Raw genomic sequence first — 23604 nt, forward strand, 5'->3', positions numbered from 1 at the left:
AGGTTTTAGATGCAGTTTGAATATCTTCACTGACATTTTAAGGTGTTAATTTAGGTTATGACTGTTACAGATATGTTTGTAGTTTTCAAGTGGACAACTTCTAGAAAATTTCGGTGTGTTATACTCTGAGCAAGTGTAGCTGGTCTGGGAAGTGGCCTATAAATGGTGGAGAAAGTGCAGTTTATTTCATTAATGCAGTGTTTAGCTGCTGCAGATGGCTTTGAAAGATTGCTAAAATGTACACAGTTGTAATAATACTGTTTTAAAATAATTAGATCCACACTGTAGTGTACCACAAAAGGTCATTTTATCAGAAGTTTCTGATCAATCAGATTGTTGTAATACTGTATTTGCACGGTATTTTCTGTATGTCTTAGTAACCTTTTTAAAGGAGGTAAATTAGGTGATACATACAAGCCTTTATAGTTAGTGTCCTCCTTGTCTTCCTTATAAGTTATTTATCCACAAGAATTGTATAGCTTTCTTTTTGATGGGGTAATTCTTAATTTGAGATTCTCATCATATTTTGTAGTGCTTTGAGTTCTGGTAAAAGTATTTATGCCTCCTTAAATTTGGGTGACTGTGGGAGAGAGAAAAGACTGAAGGCTTTAAATATCTATGCTAAGTCTCAAAATATCATGAATCTCACTGAGTTCTTCATTGCATTAAAGTTGTGGTGATGCTTTCCTTCCTATTTTAAATTGAATTTCAACAGCACCCTTGTAACCTAGGAAATCAGGCAGAAAGATGTACAGTAGTGACAAGAGTGACCTAGGAGATCTAAGTTTTGAATGTAACTGGTGCCAGGCCTTCAGCTGCCCTGCTGCTTCTTTCAGCTGCATCCCAGGGTTGAAATCTCTAGCGGAATCTTAATGTTTTCTTTAGAATAGCATCTTTCCAATTTTTCTATCCCCTCACTCCTCTTGTGAGGTTAATCAGATTGTAGGTATTGGTAAGACTGGGAGATGAATGAGTTGCAGATGAGGAACAGAAAAGGACATAAAACCATTCAAGGCAGCAAAATTGTACAAGGTATTAACAGAGACTATAAGGGACAGCAGAGAGAGGTGGCCCATCAGGATGACTGAGGTGATTTTGCACTGGTTGCTGGAACAGTTGCAGCAAAGTTGGAGGTAGAAATAAGACTGATGCTTTTTTTGCTCCAGTAATTTAACTCTGCTTTCTGCTCCTTGCACTGTGAGGAACAGAAGACATAGGGCATCCTCCTCTTTATGGATGGGGAGGACCATCCATGGGCCACCCTCTTCCTGGACATGAGTAGATTTTTGAAACAGTAAACCATACAAGTTGCAATGATAGTTTTTCTGTGGTGATTGTTTTACACCCCCACTTGGGAGATGAAATATTAATTTAGTAATAAAGTGAATGCACGTACATGATCTCATAGTGGGAATAACATACTATACCTTGAAGAGTATATGTAGCAGGTGCTCACTGTATTGTTGCAGACCTCCTGGAACTGCTGCTTGGGTGGGAAAAAAAACAAAACAAACTGCTAGTGGGAAAAAAAAAACCCTCGGGAAGTAATAGCAAGCAAAGAAGCAGAGGGAGTGAAAGGTAGGCAGAGAAATGGAAGAAGAAGGCAAAAAATGGAGAGAGAAACAAGTGACTCAGTCAATCCCAACCAAATAGATTTGTATTAAAGACAAAGTTGCAAATTAATTTTGTTGAAGGCCTGTGAACCTGAATCTCCTAAAGGAGCAATCTGAATCTCCCAAAGGAGCATACCTTGTTTTTGATGCAACTGGAAGAGAAGTGGCGCCAAAGCTGTTATTCAGTAAATTCCATAATACTGGAAATATATTCACTGAAACTGTTAAAAGATCATTTTAGAACAGATAAGGTCCTTCAATCCAGTAGGCAGTGAGGTTCTGGAAACTCTTCTGCAGGAGGTTGTGGAAGCAGATAATATCAGCATGTTCAAAGGTGGGTTGAACAAATTCATGAGCAACAGGTCCATAAGCAGATACAAAGAGAAAAGTCAGGCATGTACCCTTTAGCACTCCTAATCCAGTGGGTGTGGATTCTGAGGGAGTACAAAGGGAATGGACTACAGAGTCTCCACCATCACCTATTTTGAGGAGTGGGCTCTTACCACTGCCTGGAGTAGGGTGCCGAGTTAAATGACCCCAAATGGTCTTTTTAGGTTCTATGTGGAATACCCACAGAATGACCTCCTTCCCCCACCCCATTGTCCCTCATTCCACTCCACTAACTTCAGGCTCTTTTCTATTTTCTTGTTTCAATTGACATGGCTTTTAGCCACAGAAAATGCTCAACTTCTGCCCTTGCCTCTTCTTTTAATGCTTTGCCATTTGAAGCAAGCTCTTGTTTTCTGTCACTTAGTCACTTCTCCTTGCTTTTGTGAAGGATTAACCTTCATGCACTTGTGTTGCTGAATTTAGACTGTAAACTTTTCAGAGTAAAGCACTTATTTAATTTTTGTCAGTGTTGGCAAAGTGATATGTAACTTTCCATCTATGTTTAAAAGTTCTGTAATAATAAAGTAGGTTTAGTCTTTGGGCTTGTAGGTGTCACCCAATCCTCCCTTCCCCAAAATAATTCTGCTTATGTTGCAAAATTGCCCTTTTTTTTTTTTTTTTTCCTTATCTGATAGATGTAAATAAGTGAATTGTTTAATTCAGCAGCTGTTGTATTATCTTGAATATGTGATTTGGTTATTTTCCAGTTTTATGCACACCAAGGTTATCACAGCTGTTACTTTGCGATACTACTACTTTGTAAAAGGATAGTGTATTTTGAGATGTATTAGTGTTGGGGCTTTTTTTTTCCAGGACAGTGGCAGAGAAATAATGAAGCTGTCCAACAGATAATCTCTTTCTTTGGTGTCTTTGTGCTTCTGCTTCACCTTCCACTTCAATATCTAGGAGGACTGTAACTATTTGTTAGGGAAATATGAGTCCAAATGCATAGCTGTTACATGTGTTGAGACATTCCAGTTGCAAGTACTTATTATTCAGTATGTGAATGACTTAATGACTATAGTCTTAATGAATATAGTCTTAATGACTATAAATGTTGTGTTACATATGAGGTTTTGTAATGTATCAGGTATGTGCTGTACATTATTTTTCCCACAAAAAATTTTTCTAACCCCATAGACTGTGCAGTCTTTACTTTCTGCATTACATTTCAAGCATTTTGCCTGGCATTTCTTAGAAGAGTCTTATTTATGAGGAGATGTAAAGTCCAGACAAATCATTTAGCATTGGGATTGTTCCAGTGCACATTTCACTGCATGCTGAGCAGTGCAGAACAAGCCATTTAGGATGTATTCATTAACTAGTACTGGATTTTGTCAGGAAAGGCTGAAAAGTAGGGATTGGATAGCTAGCAGAGGCTTGTGTGGTAACACTTTGCAGTGAGGATACAGCAAGGTGGCAGGGTCCTGCCATAAGTGGTAGTAGCAGAGTGAAGGGCTGTGGTTAAGTGGGGATGTGCTGTGACCTCTTTGATGGCTGGCTGAATAGCTGAATGAGATTTGTTAGTGATTCATAGCTGGACTTAAAGAGAGGTAAGGGTAAAGTGCTGATTTAGCTTTGGATTTGGAAAGGAGAGCTGTCTTTTACCTACTGAAGTCTGTTCTGTTTGCAACAGTCTTCACTGATTCAGAACAAATGAGGAAAGAAAGGATGGGACTAGAGTTGGTGGCTGAACTATGACATACTAGGAAAGAGTGAAAATATAGGGTGGGATTAGATGTAACTCATAAAATCAGGGAACAAGAGAGAAAAATTGTATATTGCCAGATCCCTTTCCACTAGTAAATCTTAGAGTCTCTTGCAGAGACTCTGAGCAATCTCTATACTTCTAGGTTTTCCTTTCCTTCATCATAATCCAATGTGTTCCGAGTCACCAGTGTGGTGTAAGTTCTGGAAGAAAGAGCTAGAGTGCCTGTTCGAGCCCATGGAGCTGGGCCTCTTTCTGCAAGCCATCTCAGCCTTGTGAAGAACAGTGCTAGTGTCTCCTGCCTCCTTATCCTGCTGAGCTGAGCATGTTCAGGTCCCTTCTCTTTCCTGGTGGCTGCACTGATCCTTCAGCAGTAAGCCATTGCATCTGTCAAAGTCTGCAGCCCATGCCTGCAGAGAACTAAAGAGGCAAAGTTGTGTTGTTGACAGAAATAAAATGTATATTAGGAATTAAAAAATAAACGGGTATAACCATTCTTGTTTTATTAATTTACTTGCAAATGAAGTAGCAGTGATCAGCTAAACTACTGAATGTATATATAGATTTTCTTTTTAAATTGGCAAAGTATCTGGTCATGAATCAGAGTAGACTGATGAAAGAGAAAGGGGAAAGTGTTTTTAAAGTACTTAAATGGGCAAATGGGATAATCTTGTGTTGCAAGGTAATAAAGAAATTGAAATTTGTCATCTTTCTTTATGTAGTACTCTTTGGTCATTGGAAAAGTATTTTATTAGCTTGAAAGGTTTCTAGTCAAGAGGATACATCTAAACTTCACTTGGGAGTTATGAGGACATTTGACTGTGTGGAAGGTGAGCCTGTATGAGCATTATGCAGCAGACAGCTGTATGCCAGCCAAATGAAAGATTCTTTGGTCAGTATTTTTACTAATCTTCCTCCCATGTACACATTGAATGTCATACCTAGAAAGTCATTTAGTTGTTGTTTTAGCAAATGATTTCTTTTCAGAGGAAACATCTCCTTTTTTTTTGAGATATTAAAATAATGGAGCTATAATGTTTGCTTAGATTGGCTTTCCTGAAAGATAATGTGTCATATCCTAATGACACACTAGTCCAGTGTTAAATTTCAGTCCTTGCTAGAGATAGTGAATGAACTGTGTCTAGAAATAAGTGGGTTTGCATGTCCCTGCTTATATTACTAGAGTTCAAGGTCACTAAAACAGTTCTGTAGAGTATAATGTGCAGTATGTATTATTTACCCTTTTTTTTTTCTTTAAAGTGCCAAACTGTTTACTGAACTATGTGAGCACTTCACTATTTTACATATGGACAATGATTTTCTCAGCTGGTTGTGAATGCTTACAGAGAGTAAGCATTTTTTTGTCCTTGTTTTTAAATTTATTAATTATGCTGAGACAACCGGATGGAGGAAAGCATTCTTGCCTTTGGCATATGAAAGAAAGATCTCTATTTTTGTTTAGTGTGCTAAGCAGGGTTATTTTCTAGTAAGGGTTATATAATATGACTGTGAAGTCATCTTCTTTTCCAGTGGGTCATTTATGTGATCTCTGGTTGGTACAGAGAAACACACTTTTCACCTTTCTGTCTCTTTGGACCCATTACTTGTTGGACATAATGGTCTTTATAAAATTGCTTAATTGTTCCAAAGAGATCATTTGTGTTTACTCCATTATTGCCATTTGATGCTGCTTCACTACACACTGCCAAAAGTCCATGGTATATTGCATTTTTATTGTTATGTAAAGCAACTGTAAAACAAACTGTGGTTGTGTAAGTGTATTTGAAATCTTTGCTATTGGCTACTTTATTTTTTCCCTTTATGTATCTAACTTTTACATTTATAGTTTTGCCACCATAGGGAGCTAATGAAAAGCATACATACAGACTGTTTAAAGAAAAAAAAAAAGGTAATGCTATGCACAGATTCACATTGCTGCCTTACTCATATCTATTATACTGTTTCTTAGTATAAGAAAAGATAGGAAGGACATGCAGTGCTGAGGTATTTTTTGGTGGGAGGATTGGGTTTGGTTTTTTTTTTTTCTTTTCTTTGCATTGCTTTGGCTGTTAAAGTTCTCTGATTTTAGAAGACTTCAGGAGTTGTAGACCTAGTGGCCATACAGCAGGCAAAGGAAGAAGATAAATATATGTGCAGCAAGACATTGATCTGGTTGAGGGGAGGTCTGTTTAATTCCTTTTCTTTAGTACTTCCTTACCTGTGGGTGGTCAGGTCCATGTGCATCCTTAGCACACTCACAGAGTTATGAAAGGTGATTTCTCTTGTGTGTTCAGGTTTCTCTTTACAAGTAGCACAGAAGAAAACAAGAGCTTAAATTATCCTGTATTTTTTTTCTGTATGTCTTTAAATATGTAGTAGAACGCTGTGTCTCGTAGGAATAAAATTATGACATGGATACATTTAAGGGTCTGACTTTCCACAAAAATTGTTTCCAGTAAGAGTACTCATTGAGATGATGAGTCTCTTGATCATTCTTTGCTCTAGTGGGAAAAGTGTGTGAAACCAGCACAACAGCCACTGGGCAACCTCTCTCACCATTTCTCATCCATGCTGGTCACAGCTGCTAAGACATTTTTAATAGGTGGACTTTTTCTTAGTTTAAGCTGTTTTTCTCCTTTAATTGGAGCTTGCACAGCTTAGATCTTGTTTTCCAGTCTTTTCAGAAATACACCTGAACTCAGCTGACACTGAACCAGAGCTGCCTTCCCTCTGTAACCTGGGCTGGGGAGATGTACCTACTTGGTGGGGGTCTGTTCTACATGGATTAAAGGAACAGAAACTGTAAAGATTAAAAGATGCTCAGGAGGGGAACATGTACTTGGATTTTGCCAGCAGTTAAAAGTAAATCCCTTACAGTAAGGAGGACTCTAAATGGTGCCTCTCAATATGTGTTTTGCAGTAGTTGCATTGTTCAAGATGACTGAACCACTACCAGACTTCTTTGAAATGATGAACAACTTTGAAATTATGAAGTAGATTTTAGCTTGATTTTTATTTTGCCAACCATTTCATTTTGCAAATTATGAGGTAGTTCATAGTAATTTGCACATTTTAAGACTGTTAGATACTATCTAGGACAACAGCTCTAGGGGAGCAGTGTTGAATCAGATCTGCTTTTTGTCAGCAGTATGTTTAAAGCATGTATGTGTGTGCAAACACATACTTTGCATTCGCTTGTCATAGTGCAGTTGAAGTGTTGAGAAAGTAAAGAATTTTTTTTCTTCATTTTTCCTCTCCTAAATGTACAGAAGTAGCTGTGTGGAAAAGAATTCTTATTAGATCAAGTGTCCTTTTCTACAGCATTTAATTTGACTTGTAGAAATTGACAGTATGTGTTTTCATAAACTGCAAATATTGCATCACCCAGGAGAAGAAGCACACATAGAAAAGTCTCTTAGGGGTATGCAAAACAGACTCCAAGGATAATACTGACTTGCCAGTTAATACCAATGGTATAAAGGGTAGAGTCAAATTTCAGGACTGAGAGGGGATCAAGGCTGCCATAGTGTATATTCTAGTCATTATTTTGTAGTAAAAATGACTGTACAATTCTAGATCCACTGTAAAGGAATACTGTATAGGAGTGTGTGTGTTCATATGTCACTGAACCCACAGCTATGGGGGTGTACAGGTTTTGTGTATTCCAGTTTTATACAAGGCATTGTGTCTGTATGATCCGAGCTAGATATAACAGGACTATTATCACACAAGTTTGTTAAAAGACGTATGATGCTTTTAGAAAATTTAATCTGAATGTTGTCACACTCAATCAGGACACCTCATTTTCTATATCACTCACCAAGGTTTCCTTTTGTATCTGATCCTTTCAACAAGTGAGAACTAATTGTGCTCCCATGCCCTTGGCTAATCATAGCAGACTAGTGGCTTTCTTCCAGTCTTTGGCTTGGAAAAATGAACTTCCTAACTGTATAAGAACACTTTATTTATTTATTTATTTATTTATTATCTGTGTCACTGTTGAAAATACATCTTTTAAAAAAAATCTGATCCAAATCAGATATATATTGTCAACAAGAGTTTCTCTGCTTCAGAAATTTTTTTTTTCAGGTCCTCAAAACTGAACAATATAGATGAGGCCTTTTCACGTGTATCAAATGTATGCTAATGAATCTAGTGTAGAGATCAAGGATCCCATCATCCTGCAGAAGCATTGAAGTGTGTATTTTTCTTCAAGTTAAGTGTTGCTTCCATTAAAATAAATTAGGAAAATTGGAATTGGGTATAGCAAGATGCAGTGCAGGCTGGTAGTGGATCTAAGGGTAGGCAACCTTTGTATTTAGGGATCAATCCTGTAGCTGAAGTAACATAAAAGCTCTGTCATTCTCTGAATTGTCCTTTCCTGTCCTGCAATAACTAAATCAAGCAAGGTTTCCACTGAAATTGTGACACCAATGTCATCAGTCTGCAGTTTGGTGAGTTCCCTCTGAAATCTACTTCCACTTGCTTTTACAAATTTAATTCCTCTACATGGACATCCTTATTTAATAAAGTGTTTTGATTGCAGTCATTCTTTTGTTTGATGAAGCTCACACCCAGATAATGGTAGTTACACGCAAATACAGATGTACACCCTTCCTACAAGTGTCCAGAAATATCATTGCAAAACTATGGCATTGATCCCTTTTTAAGCTGTTCATCCATGACCCTGGTAATGGTACTGAGAACTTGCTTACTCTCACAAGGAAAGCTGCAACTGTTGACTGTAATTACTTCTGCAGTGAGATTTAAAATAGCATGCTGAGTATGTGTGATACCAGAGGTTTGGGTGACATTACATATGAAGTTCTCATTTTTTACTTTTTTAATTGTCCCTCTCCCTCACTAGCATCTTCACCCATACACACTGTATTTAATTTGGTTAGTTTGTGGTTCCTTGGGGTGGTTTGTTTAGTTTGGGTTTTTTCCAAATGTAGGCATACCAGCACTGAATAGGGGAGCATTTTTATGCTTTTGGTATTTGTTTTCTCATTTTCTGTCATAAATCTTATGCCTAAAATTCATAGGTTTGAATTTCTTTACTTCCTTGCTCATCTTTCTGATTCTCATAGTAGATAGGTAAGTTTACTCTTGAAGAACAGACGTTTACTCTGTCTGGAAGAACACAATCAGGATGAAATACTTCAGTCATTTAACTGCTAACTTCATGCTGCACTGAATTCTAGTGTAAGAGAAAATAAATTAGAAACATCTGTTTTATTTTTCTCATAACAGAAGAACCAAGAGAGATGTTCTATTGAAATCAAAGATGGCAAATAGAAGAGCAATAAAATGAAGGTATTATATGTGTATTTCACACATATAATTAATCTCTGGAACTTACTGTCATAGGAAATTATTGAGGCCAAGAACATAACAGAATTTGAAATAGAATTGGGCTGGCATGTGGCTACCATCATTGTTCAAAGACAGTGTTATTAATTAGGGTGATTTGAGAGCAATATTAAACTCATGCTTCTAGGTTTAAGCAAGATAACTTTGTGATGTTGTACCAGAAGAGCATGGTGGAGGGATTTTTTTGGGGCTGGGGGGGAGTTGTTTGTTTGTTCCAATTAAACATGCCTGTAGACTAACATCCACTTTAATTCTGAGCATTACATTGAAATCTTTGTGCAATCCCAGTTTGCACAGAGTGTTTTTTCCCTCCTTCCACACAGACGTGCACTCCTGTGTTGTATCTCTCTGGGGCCAGAAATCCTCCTCCCATACTGACTTTGTCCCTTTTCATGCTCCTTTTCCACCTCCCTTTCCATATCAGGTCATCCTAGAAATGACTTTTATGCATCATGTCTGATCAGGTTGCAAGGGAATGGCTGTGGAAATGACCTACAAAGTGAGCAATAGAATCCAAAGACTTATAAATGATTAATACCTACACAGAGCAGAAGCCACAGTGTTGATTAAACTTGAGTGTGCTGTAATGAGTGAAATCACTATATTTCTGTAAAGGAAGTGATGATGGTAGCAAGCTCTTTACCATGGCTTGCTTTTTAATAAGTGGCACTTCAGGTTACAGAATTAATTCCACAGAGTGGAAAAATATCAGGAGTGAGGAAAGAAATATGTTAAAAGGCTAGACTATTATAGTTGACATTTATGCCTGCAAATCTCAGCAGGACTTTAAACTACATGGTTTCTACATGTTGGGGCTAGAGAGGAGAAATATCTTGATATGCTAAAGATTTAAAAAAAAAAAAAAACAAAACAAAACCAAACCCCTCCAAGAAACCCAAACCCAAAACCACATAACAGAAAACCCAACACAAACCCACATCTGTAGATTCAGAGAGAAAAGAAAAAGGTGGTTGAGCAAAAACTAATAGAAACAAAAATTAGAAATAACTAGGCTTTAGTTAAAATATCCCTGGCCTTCAAATTCTCATATTGAGAGTGTAGGAAAAGTGACTTGTATTAATAATGTGGCTTTAAACAAAACAACCATAAAATGTCTCCTGTAGAGGAGTTCAGCACCATGCAAAGATCTGTGCTTTCCTTATAAGGTTCTGCTCTTCCTTTATTATCTATAAACTAATGTCAGTTTAATGACAAAAGCAAAGCTTGTTTTGTATTTTGATGATACTCAGCAGCAGCATTGATTGATAACAAACTTTTAGACTTTACTCTTCCATGAAGAAATACAGTGTTTTGTCTTGTCATGGGATGCAGATGGAAAAAGGATGCTTTTGAAAGTGTTCTTTACTGACAGTGGGAATTAGGAATGCCATAATTACTGACTGGGCTAAGTGTGATGAAGCAACCCCCCAGTCCAAGTGCTCTGCAGTGATTTGGCTTTTGCAGTTGCTGCTGGCTTTGTTGGGAGGGTTTTGCTGAATTCCCAAGAGATTTCTGTGCCCTGCATTGCATATGGATTAGTTCTGTTGAATTTGATGTAATTTTTGTCATTGACTTTTGCTAGTCCAGACTGATACAGAAGTACTTGCTTTTAGAAAGAGACTTGACAAATGTATGCTTAGAGAATAGATCTTTAACAATGAGTGGTTTGCCACAAACTGTGAAGTAGGGAAAGAAACTTGCTCTTTACTGTCCTTGTGGTCACTAGGGACATTATCACCTATGGTGATAAGTTTTCCCGTTTTGAAAAAAGGATCATGTGAATAAGAAAAAGGCTTAATTCAAATGCATACTAAGTAATGGCTCATCTATCAGCTTGTGTGGATTGCTGTCTGCTTTATCTAAAAGAGTATATTGGAGAAGTAACTGGATTTTGGAGAGAGATGGAATTTATTAAAAAAGGAACTGGAGGGCTTCTCAGACACAGGGATTGTTTCCTTAAAAAAAAAACAAACAATAAACCAAACCAATAAACGTAGCATTTACAGTATCACAGAATATGCTGAGTTGATGGGACCCACAAGGATCCTAAGTCCACCTCCTGGCCCTGCAGAGCACCATCCCCAAGGATCACACTGTGTTCCCAACAGTATTGTCCAAACTCTTCTTGAACTCTATCAGGCTTGGTGCTGTGACCCCTTCCCTGGGGAGCCTGAGCCTTTTCCTTATTTTTTTAACCTCAAGAGAAAATAGAGAGGAAGGTTTATTCCCTCTTCCAAGACAGGAACAAAGGCATGTGGAATGAGATTAAAAGATGGTGAAATTTAATTTGTTCACTTTTTACAGAATGAAATGAGACACAGGGGTTCCCATGCTGTATTGCCTTACTGAAAGCAGGAATTAAGCAAGCCTCAAAAAGTCTCATGCTTTTATGGAGAGCAAAATCAGACACAATTACTGCAGCTCATTAATCTTACTGATTTTAGAAGGAAAACATGGATGCCTGATCTTGAGGCTCAAGCAGTTACCACTGAGGGTGTTGCTATGGTAGAGGAAAACAGAAGACTTGGCAGAAACCTTCTGATGCCCATCTCTGACCCATTTGACCCTGGAAGCCAGGGAGATACCAGGTGTTAAACTAAGTAGACTTCAGATCAGATCCAGCCTGGTGGATCTGTATTTCTTCTGATAAGCTAGTAGATAAAATTTGCACTTGACCTGTGATCAAAATCTTTGCAGTAATACTATCTCCAGTATACTAATGTGTGAACTGAACTTTAACATTGTTTTATAGGAGGAAAAATGTGTTTAGAAAAAGAATTTTTCTAAGTAGTGTTGTAAAAACCTTTGTGCTGTATGAAACACACACTCTCATATATGTATGTATATATATATATATAACAAAACCACAATTAAGTGTGATTTCTAAAAATATTTTCTGTTATGTCTTTGTCAAATTAATATGTCTCTCAGAGCATTGAGTCTTAAAGCACAAAACAAGGACTCACTTTGATGTTTTACTCCAATATTTAAGGTTGACTTTACCTGATCAGATTTCAAGTTTCTGGTAACATTAACTCATGGCTTGAAAGTTGCATGAGTTTTGTGTATATTTATATAGAGTGAATTACAAGAAACCAACTTATTAGTGTTGGTAAGTTTGCTAATCTTTAATGATATTGTCATTGGAATGACTTTTTTGTGAGTGATGTGTTCTACTCTTCTGACATGTACAAACTCAGCAGAAGAGCGTTATTTTCAGCTATTTTACCTTAATTGGAAAAAAAGGTTGGCTCATCATAACCTGTAACTACATTTGATTAAAAACCCAATATAATTTAAAAAATAAAAGTTAAGTCACTTTTAGTGATGAGAGTGTCAGCTGCCTTTAGAAATTGTCTGTTCTCACTAATTTGCTAAGAAGGCTGTTTGTGTGTACTCTGAGAGTTTTGTTTACTGGCCTTTCTAAACTGAGGTCTTGACATAGAAATAAATGAAGAAGTACCTGCTTATTATTTTATCTTGAAAGTTCAGGTGGGGTTGTCTAGACTGGATAAGAAATTTTCCAACATAGTGTAAATAGTGTAACTGTATTTATGTTGTAAACATATTGCTGTTTGAACTTCTTTATTTCACTACAAGAAAAACTTGAAATATTTTTAGTGAGAAAAATCCAAGTGAATGAATCTGGAGTGACTGGAAACAAATCACTTTTCTTTGTGCTTAGAGAGATTTCCCCTACCTTCATACCTGAAAACCCTGCGATTTGTAGCTAGTGGGAGATTTATTTCTCTTATGTTGCAATGTATGTAAAATTGCATCAAGCATGGGTATTAAGGCTGGCAATTCTTCCAGGTTCTTTCACAGTGGTATTCTTTCCATTCCACTGTGTGCTATTTTGCTGTTCTCATATTTGTGCCTAATTAGAAGCAACGTGTTCAGTTTATGTTCAAAAACTTAATAGTGTAATGCTAGGTGCAAACTGCTCATCTATCTCTATGTCAGTTTTGCAGTTTCCTCGGCATTTATGGAAATGGTTACAGCATAACAAAAGCAAGGCTCAGCTCTCGAAACATACCCCTAATCTTGTCGCTCTTGCTTCAAAGTATAACTTGTAACAATGCTGAGGTTAAAAAGTTAGAAAATGTGTGCTATTCTCTGTCTCTAAGACACTTGGATGTTTCTGTGAGGTGTGCTCTCCTCCTGCCTCTACAATAGAAAACCTTCTGCTAGAACTACTACCAATTAAAATGTTATCACCAGCCATTGAAGAAATGTGTATTTTAGACTTTTTTTTTTTTTTTTTTGTAAATTTCTTGGGTTGCACCAGAAATTTGTGAGCAAAATGTCTTTCTTTTTTATTGACTAGAAAAACCTTTATGGAAGTATGAATCTAGAATGATTTTTTTCTCATGGCACCGAAAAGTTTAAATTTAATTTAAGAATGTCAGTGATCAGCTGAAGAAGCAAGTTTCTAAGCCATGTGGGACCAGGAGTGATGTTGAGGAGAATGCCTGAATTTTTTGTGCTCCTTGGCAGCTCCCTGTTTCCTGCCTGCCGTGGTCCTCCATCAGCAGAACTTGACTGCCACACATGGGAGTTGTCTTTCAGCTTATTAAATTGTTGCTAAGTCATCTCTCTTTGGTGGAAATTAGGGAGGAGAAGGCACCAAGTGTTGGCTTGTGTGAATGTAGCATGCTTTTCATAAGAGGTGTAGGCGATATCGTGCTCTAAGTTGGAATTGTTACTGCCTGTCACTTCATTGCTTCATTGTTCATTAATATTTCCTTACATTTGGGATATTTAGACATTTCTAAATAAAAGGATCATGAAGTAAAGGTATTGGGAAGTTTGAAATTAATCTATGAGGTCTTTGCATTGCATTGGGAAGTTGCTTAATGTCAATTGCCAAATAAGATTCTGGAGAAAAAAAAAAAAAATTGTAAAGGTCTATACATGTTCTTCAAGTTAAGGCATGCAAGTTTGCCATAAAACTGTATACATTATTTAAGAACATTGCTTAGTCCTCTTGTGGCTTCTAATGTGGACTAAATTTAATGTTCCTAATACAAACAAAAAAAAAATTTTAAAAAGTTTGGAAAGTCACTGTTTAGGCTATCCTTATGCATGTGAATCTGCTGTAGAAAAATCAAAGTTCTATTTTTCTTATTAGATCTCTTGATAGATTTTTTTGGGTTTTGTTAAGGTTTTCCCCTCTTATCAGCTATTTGAAATATTTCTATCTGCTACAGTAAATGTTGGCTAGCTATTGTGACTGGCTTGTGTTATTAATGGGAACAATTTGCAGTGGTATATAAACCATTTTTAGTGGCTGCTATGTTGTTGGCTGGCAGCTGTGCTGTATTACAGTGTAGGTAATACTGTTTTACTTAAAGCAAACTCTCATCTTAGATTTCTGTTTCTAGTCTGTGCATGCCAGAGTTTCAAAACTCAAAGACAATGTTTTCAAATCACTTTACTTTTCTGCCAGGTAATTTTGATAGTTTAGAACTGTGAAAATCAGGAAGCAGTTCCTCTGAGTAGTACAGCATAATTGAGAATATTTTGCTGTTGTTGTTGTTTTGAGAAGAGTAACCAAGTTTTGAGCTGTTATTGGCTGTTTTGTGTAGTTTTGCTGTTAGCACCCACAATGAAATAGATTCATTCAAATGCAGTGATCTTGATTTATTTAGTGAGTGGTAAGGAAAGGAAGTTTAATGTAAGTAAAGGAGAAGGGAAAGGCACTGAGATTAGACTATTTTTTTCTTTCTATCTTTTGTGCATCTTTAAGATATGTCCTTCAAGACATACTGTGTTTTGCTCAGCAACATAATGTTATCAGTATCAGCATTGGCATGCTGATGGGAAGCAGTATAAAGATTGAAACCAAGATAATGGGATGGCCTGTTTCTCTGGCTAAGTGATGATGACTCTACCTGTTGTACATCTAATGGGAAGGAGACTCTCTTTGTTGGTTGCCTGATGGATTGTTCTAATTTGTCACGTGTTTTTGGGGTGAGTTGGTTGGTAGGTAGGTAGATGATGGAACAGGTAAAGCAGTTTAGAAGCATATGGTACAGGAGCAGTTTTTTTCCCTTAGGTTGTCTTCTCTTGAAAACTTAAAAGTTGCGTATAAACTAGTAATCTTAAAATACTACTTCGTCTATTCTGAGTACAGAATTCCTGCCATTCAGTGCAAGAGAGATGGTAATGTGTCTCTAGTCTGGAAAGGCATTGATTCCTCTCTTTCTAGTAGCCCTTTTTCTCCTCATGGAAGTAAGAAAGTTAGCTCAAGGAGGCAGTTGAGGGGAAGTCTCGAGAACCTTGTCCTTATTAGTTTGAGGAAGCTCTGGAGTCTTGTTTGTTTTCAATTTTCATTGTAGCAGAGGCATCTTGCCAAGCATTACACATCATCTTTAACTTATTGGGGCTGTTTTTTTCAAGCTGGTTTGTAGCTGCTGTTGCTCTTTCAGTTGAACTTAGGGTATGCATTTCTTAATCTACAAAATTACAATGAAATCAATAGGGGAAATGTGTGATAAAGTCCAACATAAACACTCCACTATGTTAGCATGGTGCTGGATGGGTATGCTTATTAAATGGGTGGGATCCTCTATTTTTTTTTTCCTTAACAGGGTAAGAGAGTTGTGAAGATGCAGAAGCATCCAGATCATGTGGGTTCAAATTTATTACTTTTACAATTGATGTACTACTGGACTCCTAAATATTTGTGATGTACTGGGGGGTTTTATCTGCTTAGTGAGATCACCTTCCATATTCTCACAGTGATGAGAACAGGACAGGAGAGAGGCATGATAGACAGAAACAGAGATGTAGGTCCCAGCTTGATTCCAGAATGGCAGGTTAATTTTAGTAGATTTATATTTTCCTTAATGGATAAAGCACAGCATTTAGGAAAGAGCCCTGTTATCATTCAGGGTAGCACCTCTAGGGTTTAAGGGGGGGAATGGGGTATTATTGAACTGTTTAGTTCTCAGAGTGGTAGTTCCCTTTCCATATATGGAGAACCTACTGTATCTTAGTAAGTGCTAGGAGGAAGTAGCTCTGTTTTCTTTTCAGGAGTATACCACATTTGAGATTAGTGACACAAGAACTTTCATATTTGTTAGTAGTATTGATTGTCTTTTATTTGTCTTTAATTATAGGTCTGTCAATTTGATGCTAGGCAACCAGTTTAGGGTATGCTTGCTTTGTGCAACCATTAAAATTACAGAAATAAATGGGTTCACTAGTTATATTTCTACACCAATTTCCAAAAACTGTTGGAATATGAAGAGGGTCCCTAAAAATACAGAAATAGTGCATTTGTGAAGCTGCCTGGTTTTGCTTACTAACTGTAAATTACACATCTGTGCTATAAATACGTAAATAATTTGGAAATAAGGTCTGATCATGTGTAATAATTTGTCTGTGTTGGTAGCTGAAAGTCAACAGACAAATGGAGAAAGGAAACTGATTTAAAAATAACATGAGATTATGTTGGTAGACCACAGATTCTACCATCACATCTTCTTGTCATTTTAAATGAGATGTTGCTAATGGTTAGGTGTGTCAGATTCTCTGTTACTCTTTCCCAATTTGTTTTATTGTTTCTTATACAGGGTATTATTTAATGGGACATGTAATGTCACATGTAAGTGGGAACATTTTAATTTATTTAATTTTTGGTCACGGCCTCAAACTAAATCTATGAGAAGAAAAGAAAAATATTTGCATACAATGAAAATAATTTCATTGTTTACTTAGTCTGGCATTTTCTGTAATTTTGTACTGCACATACTAAAGTCTAAGACTTCCAGAAACAGCCTTTCTGCAGTCATGTTTGACACTGAAAGTGTTCCTATGTGTATATAGTGGGACAGACTTCCAGTACTTTGCAGTAGAGAAGGCTGCAAAGAAGCCACTGGAAAGAAAAACTGAAACCCTTGAAAACTGAGCAGGCTGGATTTATTTTCAATTTTGGAACCAATGCTAAATGGATTAATTTCTCTTGAACCTTTTTATAAGGACTTGCTCCTAAATTGGAGTGATTATTGTTAAACTAAATAGAGCTGCAGCACACTCCTGAGAATATTGTAAGTCTCCTCCTGACCTCCCTGAGGTCAAAACTGAGATTTTATTTAATATCTTTGAAGCCTGGTTTAAAAATCAAACTCTGCAGTGAAATTGTTAAAATTGTTGGCCTTTTCACCAGGTAGTTCGGTAGTAACTTCTCAGTGATATTTTGCAGAGAGTGAAATATTTCAGGTAAAAGTCCTAAATTTGCAAGTACTCCATGGCATTTCTGTTCAAAAAAGAATGAGATCTTGGCTGTGGTAACTCTTGGTTGTTGTGTGATCTTATTGCCAAGTATTTTTTATATAAATTGGAAAGCATAGTCTTTCTTTTTTTTTCCCTTTCCACAAAAAAATACCCCGATCAGTTTCCCTTGAAGTCCCATAAATCCCTGCATTACACCTTATCAGCTCCATTATCAGAGCTATTTAGTTATTTAGTTCCTTTTTTAACCTAGTAAGAAAGTAATTCACTGCACCATTTATCTGCCAGTTTAAGCTTTGTGCAATTGTTCAAACCTTCCTAATTTTACATTAGGTTGATACTTAAGGGAAAAGCCTTCCCAGATGTTGAACCAGAAATTTTGTGCATGAAAATGCAGAGAAGAATGATACTGTTTCTAAGTCTGTTAGAAACGTGGTGGGATTTGTAAGGCACTTATGCTTGTGCAATAATATTGTGACTGCATTTTAAACTGAAGACAGAAAACACAATACTTTCAATGACTTAATAGAAAAATAATAATATTTTCAGGTTTGTACTGGAAAAACCATATCCCTGAACATGAACTAGAAGGAGAATTAAGTTCTGTTTTCAAAATGTTATGTTTGGATTGCTGTAGCAATATTATGTTCCATCTTTGCTCACTTGCCTCTCTTCTTCCTTTGTTGCCTTCTTATATTTTAAATAAAGCTGGCTGCAGCTTCTTCTCTTGCTGTCTTTTCTCTCTGTCTCTCATTGAGCCTGCAGGACTTTCACCTGATATCAATCCATCATTTTTATTTTAACACAGAGGATCAGCTTGGTTGTGTGTAATGGCAGTGGGCAAAAATTGCCACAGGTTCATATAGGCACATGGCAATTCAGTATGTTACCTTTAATTTGCCATGGTTGCCCAGGAGTGGTTTTTCTTGTGTTGTGATTTTTTTTTCCTTTATTTAATTTCAGTTCTTTGACTTAAAATGGGAGGTATCTCACTGTTAAACGACTTTGCCAAAAAAATTGCAATTAAATTGATGGCCCCGGGTATCCTTTTAACTACTTCTGTTTTGTCTATTTGGATTTCTTCCTAATAACTGTGTAATGTTTTAATGCTTATTTTATAATTGAAAAAACCTTTGTAAATTGTGTACACAGATCTTTGGATTGTATTATAGCAGGTTTGGCATACTGGAGTCCTGCCTATAAATGGAATGTCTCAGTGCAGTAGTAATAAAAATAATAATAATAGATTTTGGTAGCTAAAGCATGTACAGAAGGTGACAATTTACTTCTAAAATTAGAACTGTGCATTAATATGAAGGTTTTGAAGTGATGGTTGTGCCAAAGGATTAGCTGCATTTTTTTTGTTGGTTTTCATTCTGTCCTTCAACACTCCCATTTTAAGACAGCTTGCTTAAAGATCTGTAGGACAAAATTTATTTGAATGGGGGATTTGGTGTTTGTTTTCAAAGGCTAAGATGGATGAGCTGTCCTGCTGCTTTGTAAAGGTGGCACCTGCCTCCCCCAGTGGTTTCTGGGATGCTTTTCCTATCTCTTTACCAGATTCAGCTTAACAATGTACGTGAGCAAATTCAGGGTAGACCCACTGGGTGGGCTACAGGAAAAGAAAGTGTATTTACCCTGAGTTCAGGACTGGGGGGTGGGTTAGGAAAATCAAGGTGCAACAGAACCTGTTGAGAATGATATGCTGCCTGCCTGGCATCCAAAACTTTTGTGTTTTGGGCTTACATTTTGAAGAAGAAAGGAAAAAAAAAATAAAAGGTATGGGGAGGGGAAAGGGAGAAAAGGGACCTTCTACCATTCAAGTATTTCATAGAGCTGCATAGTAAGCCCATAACTAAGATGCACTTCTGTGTTCAGCCATTAACTGTTTCTTACTAGGAAACAAAGCAACAGCAAAAAGAATTGATGTTGCTGTCAGTTTGTAGTGGTGCAGTTTTACTTTGGAAATCATTAGATTCTCTGCCACCCTGAAATTCCCATGTGCTGTTAGTATGTTGTTTGCTTTCTGACTTGAGCTATGTCCCTTGGAAAAGGTCATGTCTGCAGTGTTTTTAGAATTTATGTTTATTTTCCCCAAGTGTGCAACTTCAAAACAGCTTAGCTACTAGCATCAGACTCCTCATGTTTAGGGCAAAATAGCCTCAAAAATAGCACCTAGGGATCTGGAGTAGTTGGTGTATGAGTTCCTGGGTTTGTTACTTGCAATTTTTACTGAAATATATTGTAGGTTTTCATTAGGTGTTATTTCTTTCATCATACCATGGAATTGCCCTTCTTCTCATCACCCTGACAGATAGCAGTCTCTGGCACTTCTAAACTACTCTGCTAAATTAGTTAGCTTTTGAAAGGAATATGTGCTGCTTATCAGGGTATTAACCTAATGTCTGTAGCATCAACTATTTTGATTAATCACTGCAGTGATCTGCTATTATCATCTGTATCTCAAAGAAGAGAAATTAAGCTATTTGCCAGTCTGAATTTTGACTAAAGGGAGCACTTTTATTATCATTTGGTCAACTCCTAGAAAGGATCAGGTAGTTTCCAAATGAATTAGCACATTTACATAAACAATGGACTCTTTCTGATTCATTCTCCTGGAAAGTACCATCACTGTGTTCCCAGGGATTTTCATACATTAGATATTTGTGGTGAACACCAAAAAGTCCTGCCCTCCCTCCATGGCATAGGCATATTTTGGGTGATTCACTCAGGGTGCCAGGGCAGAGGAGGAAGCAGAGTTTGTGAGTGTGAAATACCAGGGTGGTATCATCTATTGCAGACCTGTGATAGAGGTTAGTATGAAAAAGCCACAGGCTGGGTATTCTTGCAGACTGACTGTAATTTCAGCTTTTTCCATTTGTGAAAGTGAGAGTGTGTGTGTGTGTGTGTGTCTGTGTGTCTTCTTCATCAACACTGAATCTCTGAGACAGAGTTCTGTGTTTACAGTTACTCAGTCCTGCAAGGCATCTGCAGATAATTTGCCTAGGCATCATTCTGCTCCCCAGCTTCTGCTCCAGGCGTTTCTAATTTACCTGTTGGATTTTGAAGTTGGGAAAGAATAGGGTGCCTGCCAGCAAAGAGAGGCAGAGCAAGATCAGGTTTTTCCAAAGCAGCACAAGGCTGGTTAGGACTTGGCCTGTGCAGGACTTTGAGCTTGGTCTCACTTGTGCTGAGACTTTCTCTTTGCCTTGTGTCTACCAGATGGCAATACCTTGCATTTTCCTTCTTCTAGATTTGGAAAATTAGATATTCCTTGAACAATACCTTGGCTCTGGGAGGTTTCCCAAGTAGTGTTTCTGCCATAACATTGGTCTGGGTGATAAGCCAGCATCACTGGGAACAGTCAGTTGTTATAGTGGGTGCAATACATCTGCACTGAATATATCACTGTTTTTCCAAGAGAGATCTCAGTGGCACTGCAGTGTAACACATGCTCCTTGATAGAATAATAATGGGTTGGATCTTTTTAGTTTTCTTTTGGATGTCATTTTTCACTCTGAATTGCTGATCTTTTATTCACTTCTTTCTTTGGAAGTGAAGAGGTTGTGGTCTGCTGAGTTCATACAGAAAGTTGTTGCTCACACACTCTCGTCTGCAGTGGAAACAATTTCTATTTAATTGGTTAAAATTGTCTTCCTAGTTTCATATGTTGGACAGCTTCAAAGTTCTGTATTAGTAGATGTGGACACTTAATTTGAGCAGTGGTGACACATATCAGGCAAGGTGACAGCTCTGCCAGTGAGCCCTGTGTCCATGCATCAGTGAATTTCTTTCTGAAGCAGATAATTGCAAGGATTTTAAACAAAGAATGTAATCTTTAGCCTTTGACAGTTTCCATATCTCCACCAAAAGTTAATGCCACTGTTCTTACACTGTGGTCAAGTATTGACACTTTTCTATCATGCACTAAGTCTTCATGAGCTGTTTGATATTGCTAATCCTAAGTTAAATCTATGCAGTATCATACTTGAAGCTGACTTGCATCTTCCTCTTTCAGTCTTTATATTATAAGAAATCGATGTTAATGTGTAAAAGTTGGACATGCACAGCTATTTTACTCAGTTAATTGAATTATGAAAAGCTTAAAAGGAAAGCTTGAGCACATCATTGTTAAAGGCTACTGATGTCTTACAAAGATGTTGCACTATATTACTTGTGTGCAGTGCTAGCTCTAATTGGAAACCTAATAGGATACAAGAGAATTCTAAGACTATTACTAATGATAATATATTTTTAAAGTCTGTGGGATTTTTTTTATTGACAGTCCTTTGGGCTGAAGCTGGAAATAAAATACGAACTGTTGAACTATTTCTCATTGGTTCAGAGAGCTGTATTCAGTGCTAATCGCACATCACATTTCTTGAGTGCTGAAGTGCTCTCCGTTGGCAGTTCTGTGATATAAATTCCGGCAGTAAATCCGTGCTAACGAAGTTCAAGTAGCTGTTCCCGTTCAGTAGCTCCACCTTTAGGGGAGGGAGGGAGGGAGGATGATTGCCGGCACAACTTGCAGCAATGACAGGGTGTCAGTAGGTTGCTAATAGGTACATAAAGAGGTGATTCGGTGGAGTGGTGGCTAAGGGTGCCCCAGAGAGTCCTTTTCAGTAAGTTTGCGCAGAGGCAGAGCTTCCCATCGAAATACAACACTTTTCCAGTCCAACGCACAAGTGGTAGCTGGAGAGTACTGAGTGCCCAAATATATGGACCTGCATAGGACAGGGACAAGTCATTAAGGTGGAGTGGGATGCCAGGGGTGTTCAGGATGGAATGGCTTTTACTTTAATTTAATACTGGTCTTGAGCTGTGTGGGGTTTTGTGTTCTGGAGAGAAAAATCTTTCCCTTGGGGCTGGTGCATCATTTGCAGAGAATCTGTCTTCCTTTACTGCTTTTATACATGTTTTCATTTCCCTAGAACCATGATTTTATTTATAACTTCACGATTGTTGAATTATCTAGCACCAACATATTGTGAAGTTTTATTATTAGGTTAATCTGGGGAAAAAAAAAAAACAAAAACAAAACAGGTTTGATAACAGAATTAATTCCCTTTCTCTTTCCTGGTTCCCCTGCTGTCAAGAACATGTTCACCAGTACTGGGAAGAGTAAGGGAAAAAAAATGTCTCTGATCACTGTTGTTATTTTGACAATTCACGTTCTTGCAATTGTATTTCTGTTTGTAACATTGTTAATAACACACTTAGTGATTACTCTGGTTCCCTGCATGTTAATCAAATGCATGTTGTCATGCGTGTATTGAATTTATTGTATTGCCTTCCCTTACAAGTAGTACTGCTCTGTGATTATACTGATATGAAAAGAGCCTAGTTTTTCCCTTCTGTCTTAGAAGAGCCTTGTTAAAAGAAGGAGGAGAGAAGAGCAAGGCTAGTTTTCATTTTGTATTAGAAACATTAGGCTCCATTCCCTTCAGAACAAGAGGAGAGGAGATTTCTGAGGCCATGGTACATCCACGATGGAAAAAGCTGTGTCAGCACCTCCTGTTATGCAAAAGGTTTTTCCAGTTCTGGCATCTTACAAACAAAATACTACCATAGCAGCACAGAGGGGAAGAGGCAGCAAAGGAGTCCTACACCATTAATGGCTTTATAGATCAAGCTGTATTTAAAAATACTCAGTCACATATGGCACACTACTGAGGATATCAGTAAAAGTAATTCTACCAAGCAGACGTTTGATCTCTGCCACACCTTCAGTTTATACTGCTTGTTGTGTTCTGTTGGAAGGTTAGGCAGAATCTCAGATAAGCAGAGCTAATTTGAGAAAGTGCTGTTTTAATTTGACACAGTGATTTTAATTCCCCCTAAAAAAAGTGGTTCCACAATTCAGGCAATATCAGCAGGGTAAGATCATGTGGCCTCATCTTAGAAATCAGTGCAGCAAAATTATAAAAGTGTAGAAAATGTTGGTATTTCAGTGTCATCATTAATTTAGCTTCCTTCAAATATTCCATGAGCCTTTGTTTAACAGTAATGCTGGGTATATTTTAAAGAACACACAAGATTAATAAAATGAACATAAATCCTTAATTTGTTTAGTATGGTCTTTAATGTGGTACCATTTTATTAAGACTGAAATGTAAGAGCCATTTCTGAATTAGAGTAGGAAATTGTTCTTTGAAACTTAGCTCTTGTGTTGTATTGATAGTGGAGTATGTTTCAGAGTAGTTCTGGGCAATGCTGCTCTTGTAACTGTTGAGAGAGAAGATGGAAACCATACTCCACCTCTAGTTTCTCAGCTTTGCTAAA

The 23604-nt window shown here is 37.3% G+C and overlaps 1 protein-coding gene across 3 annotated transcripts in view; it reads left to right on the forward strand.

Annotated features, from left to right (window-relative positions):
- Nucleotides 1–23604, forward strand: part of LOC306799396 (ubiquitin-conjugating enzyme E2 E1) — a 44440-nt gene that overhangs the window by 12555 nt on the left and 8281 nt on the right. The window lies entirely within an intron of this gene.

The sequence above is a fragment of the Erithacus rubecula genome, assembly GCF_903797595.1.
Source record: "Erithacus rubecula genome assembly, chromosome: 3".
NCBI classification, from domain to species: domain Eukaryota; kingdom Metazoa; phylum Chordata; class Aves; order Passeriformes; family Muscicapidae; genus Erithacus; species Erithacus rubecula.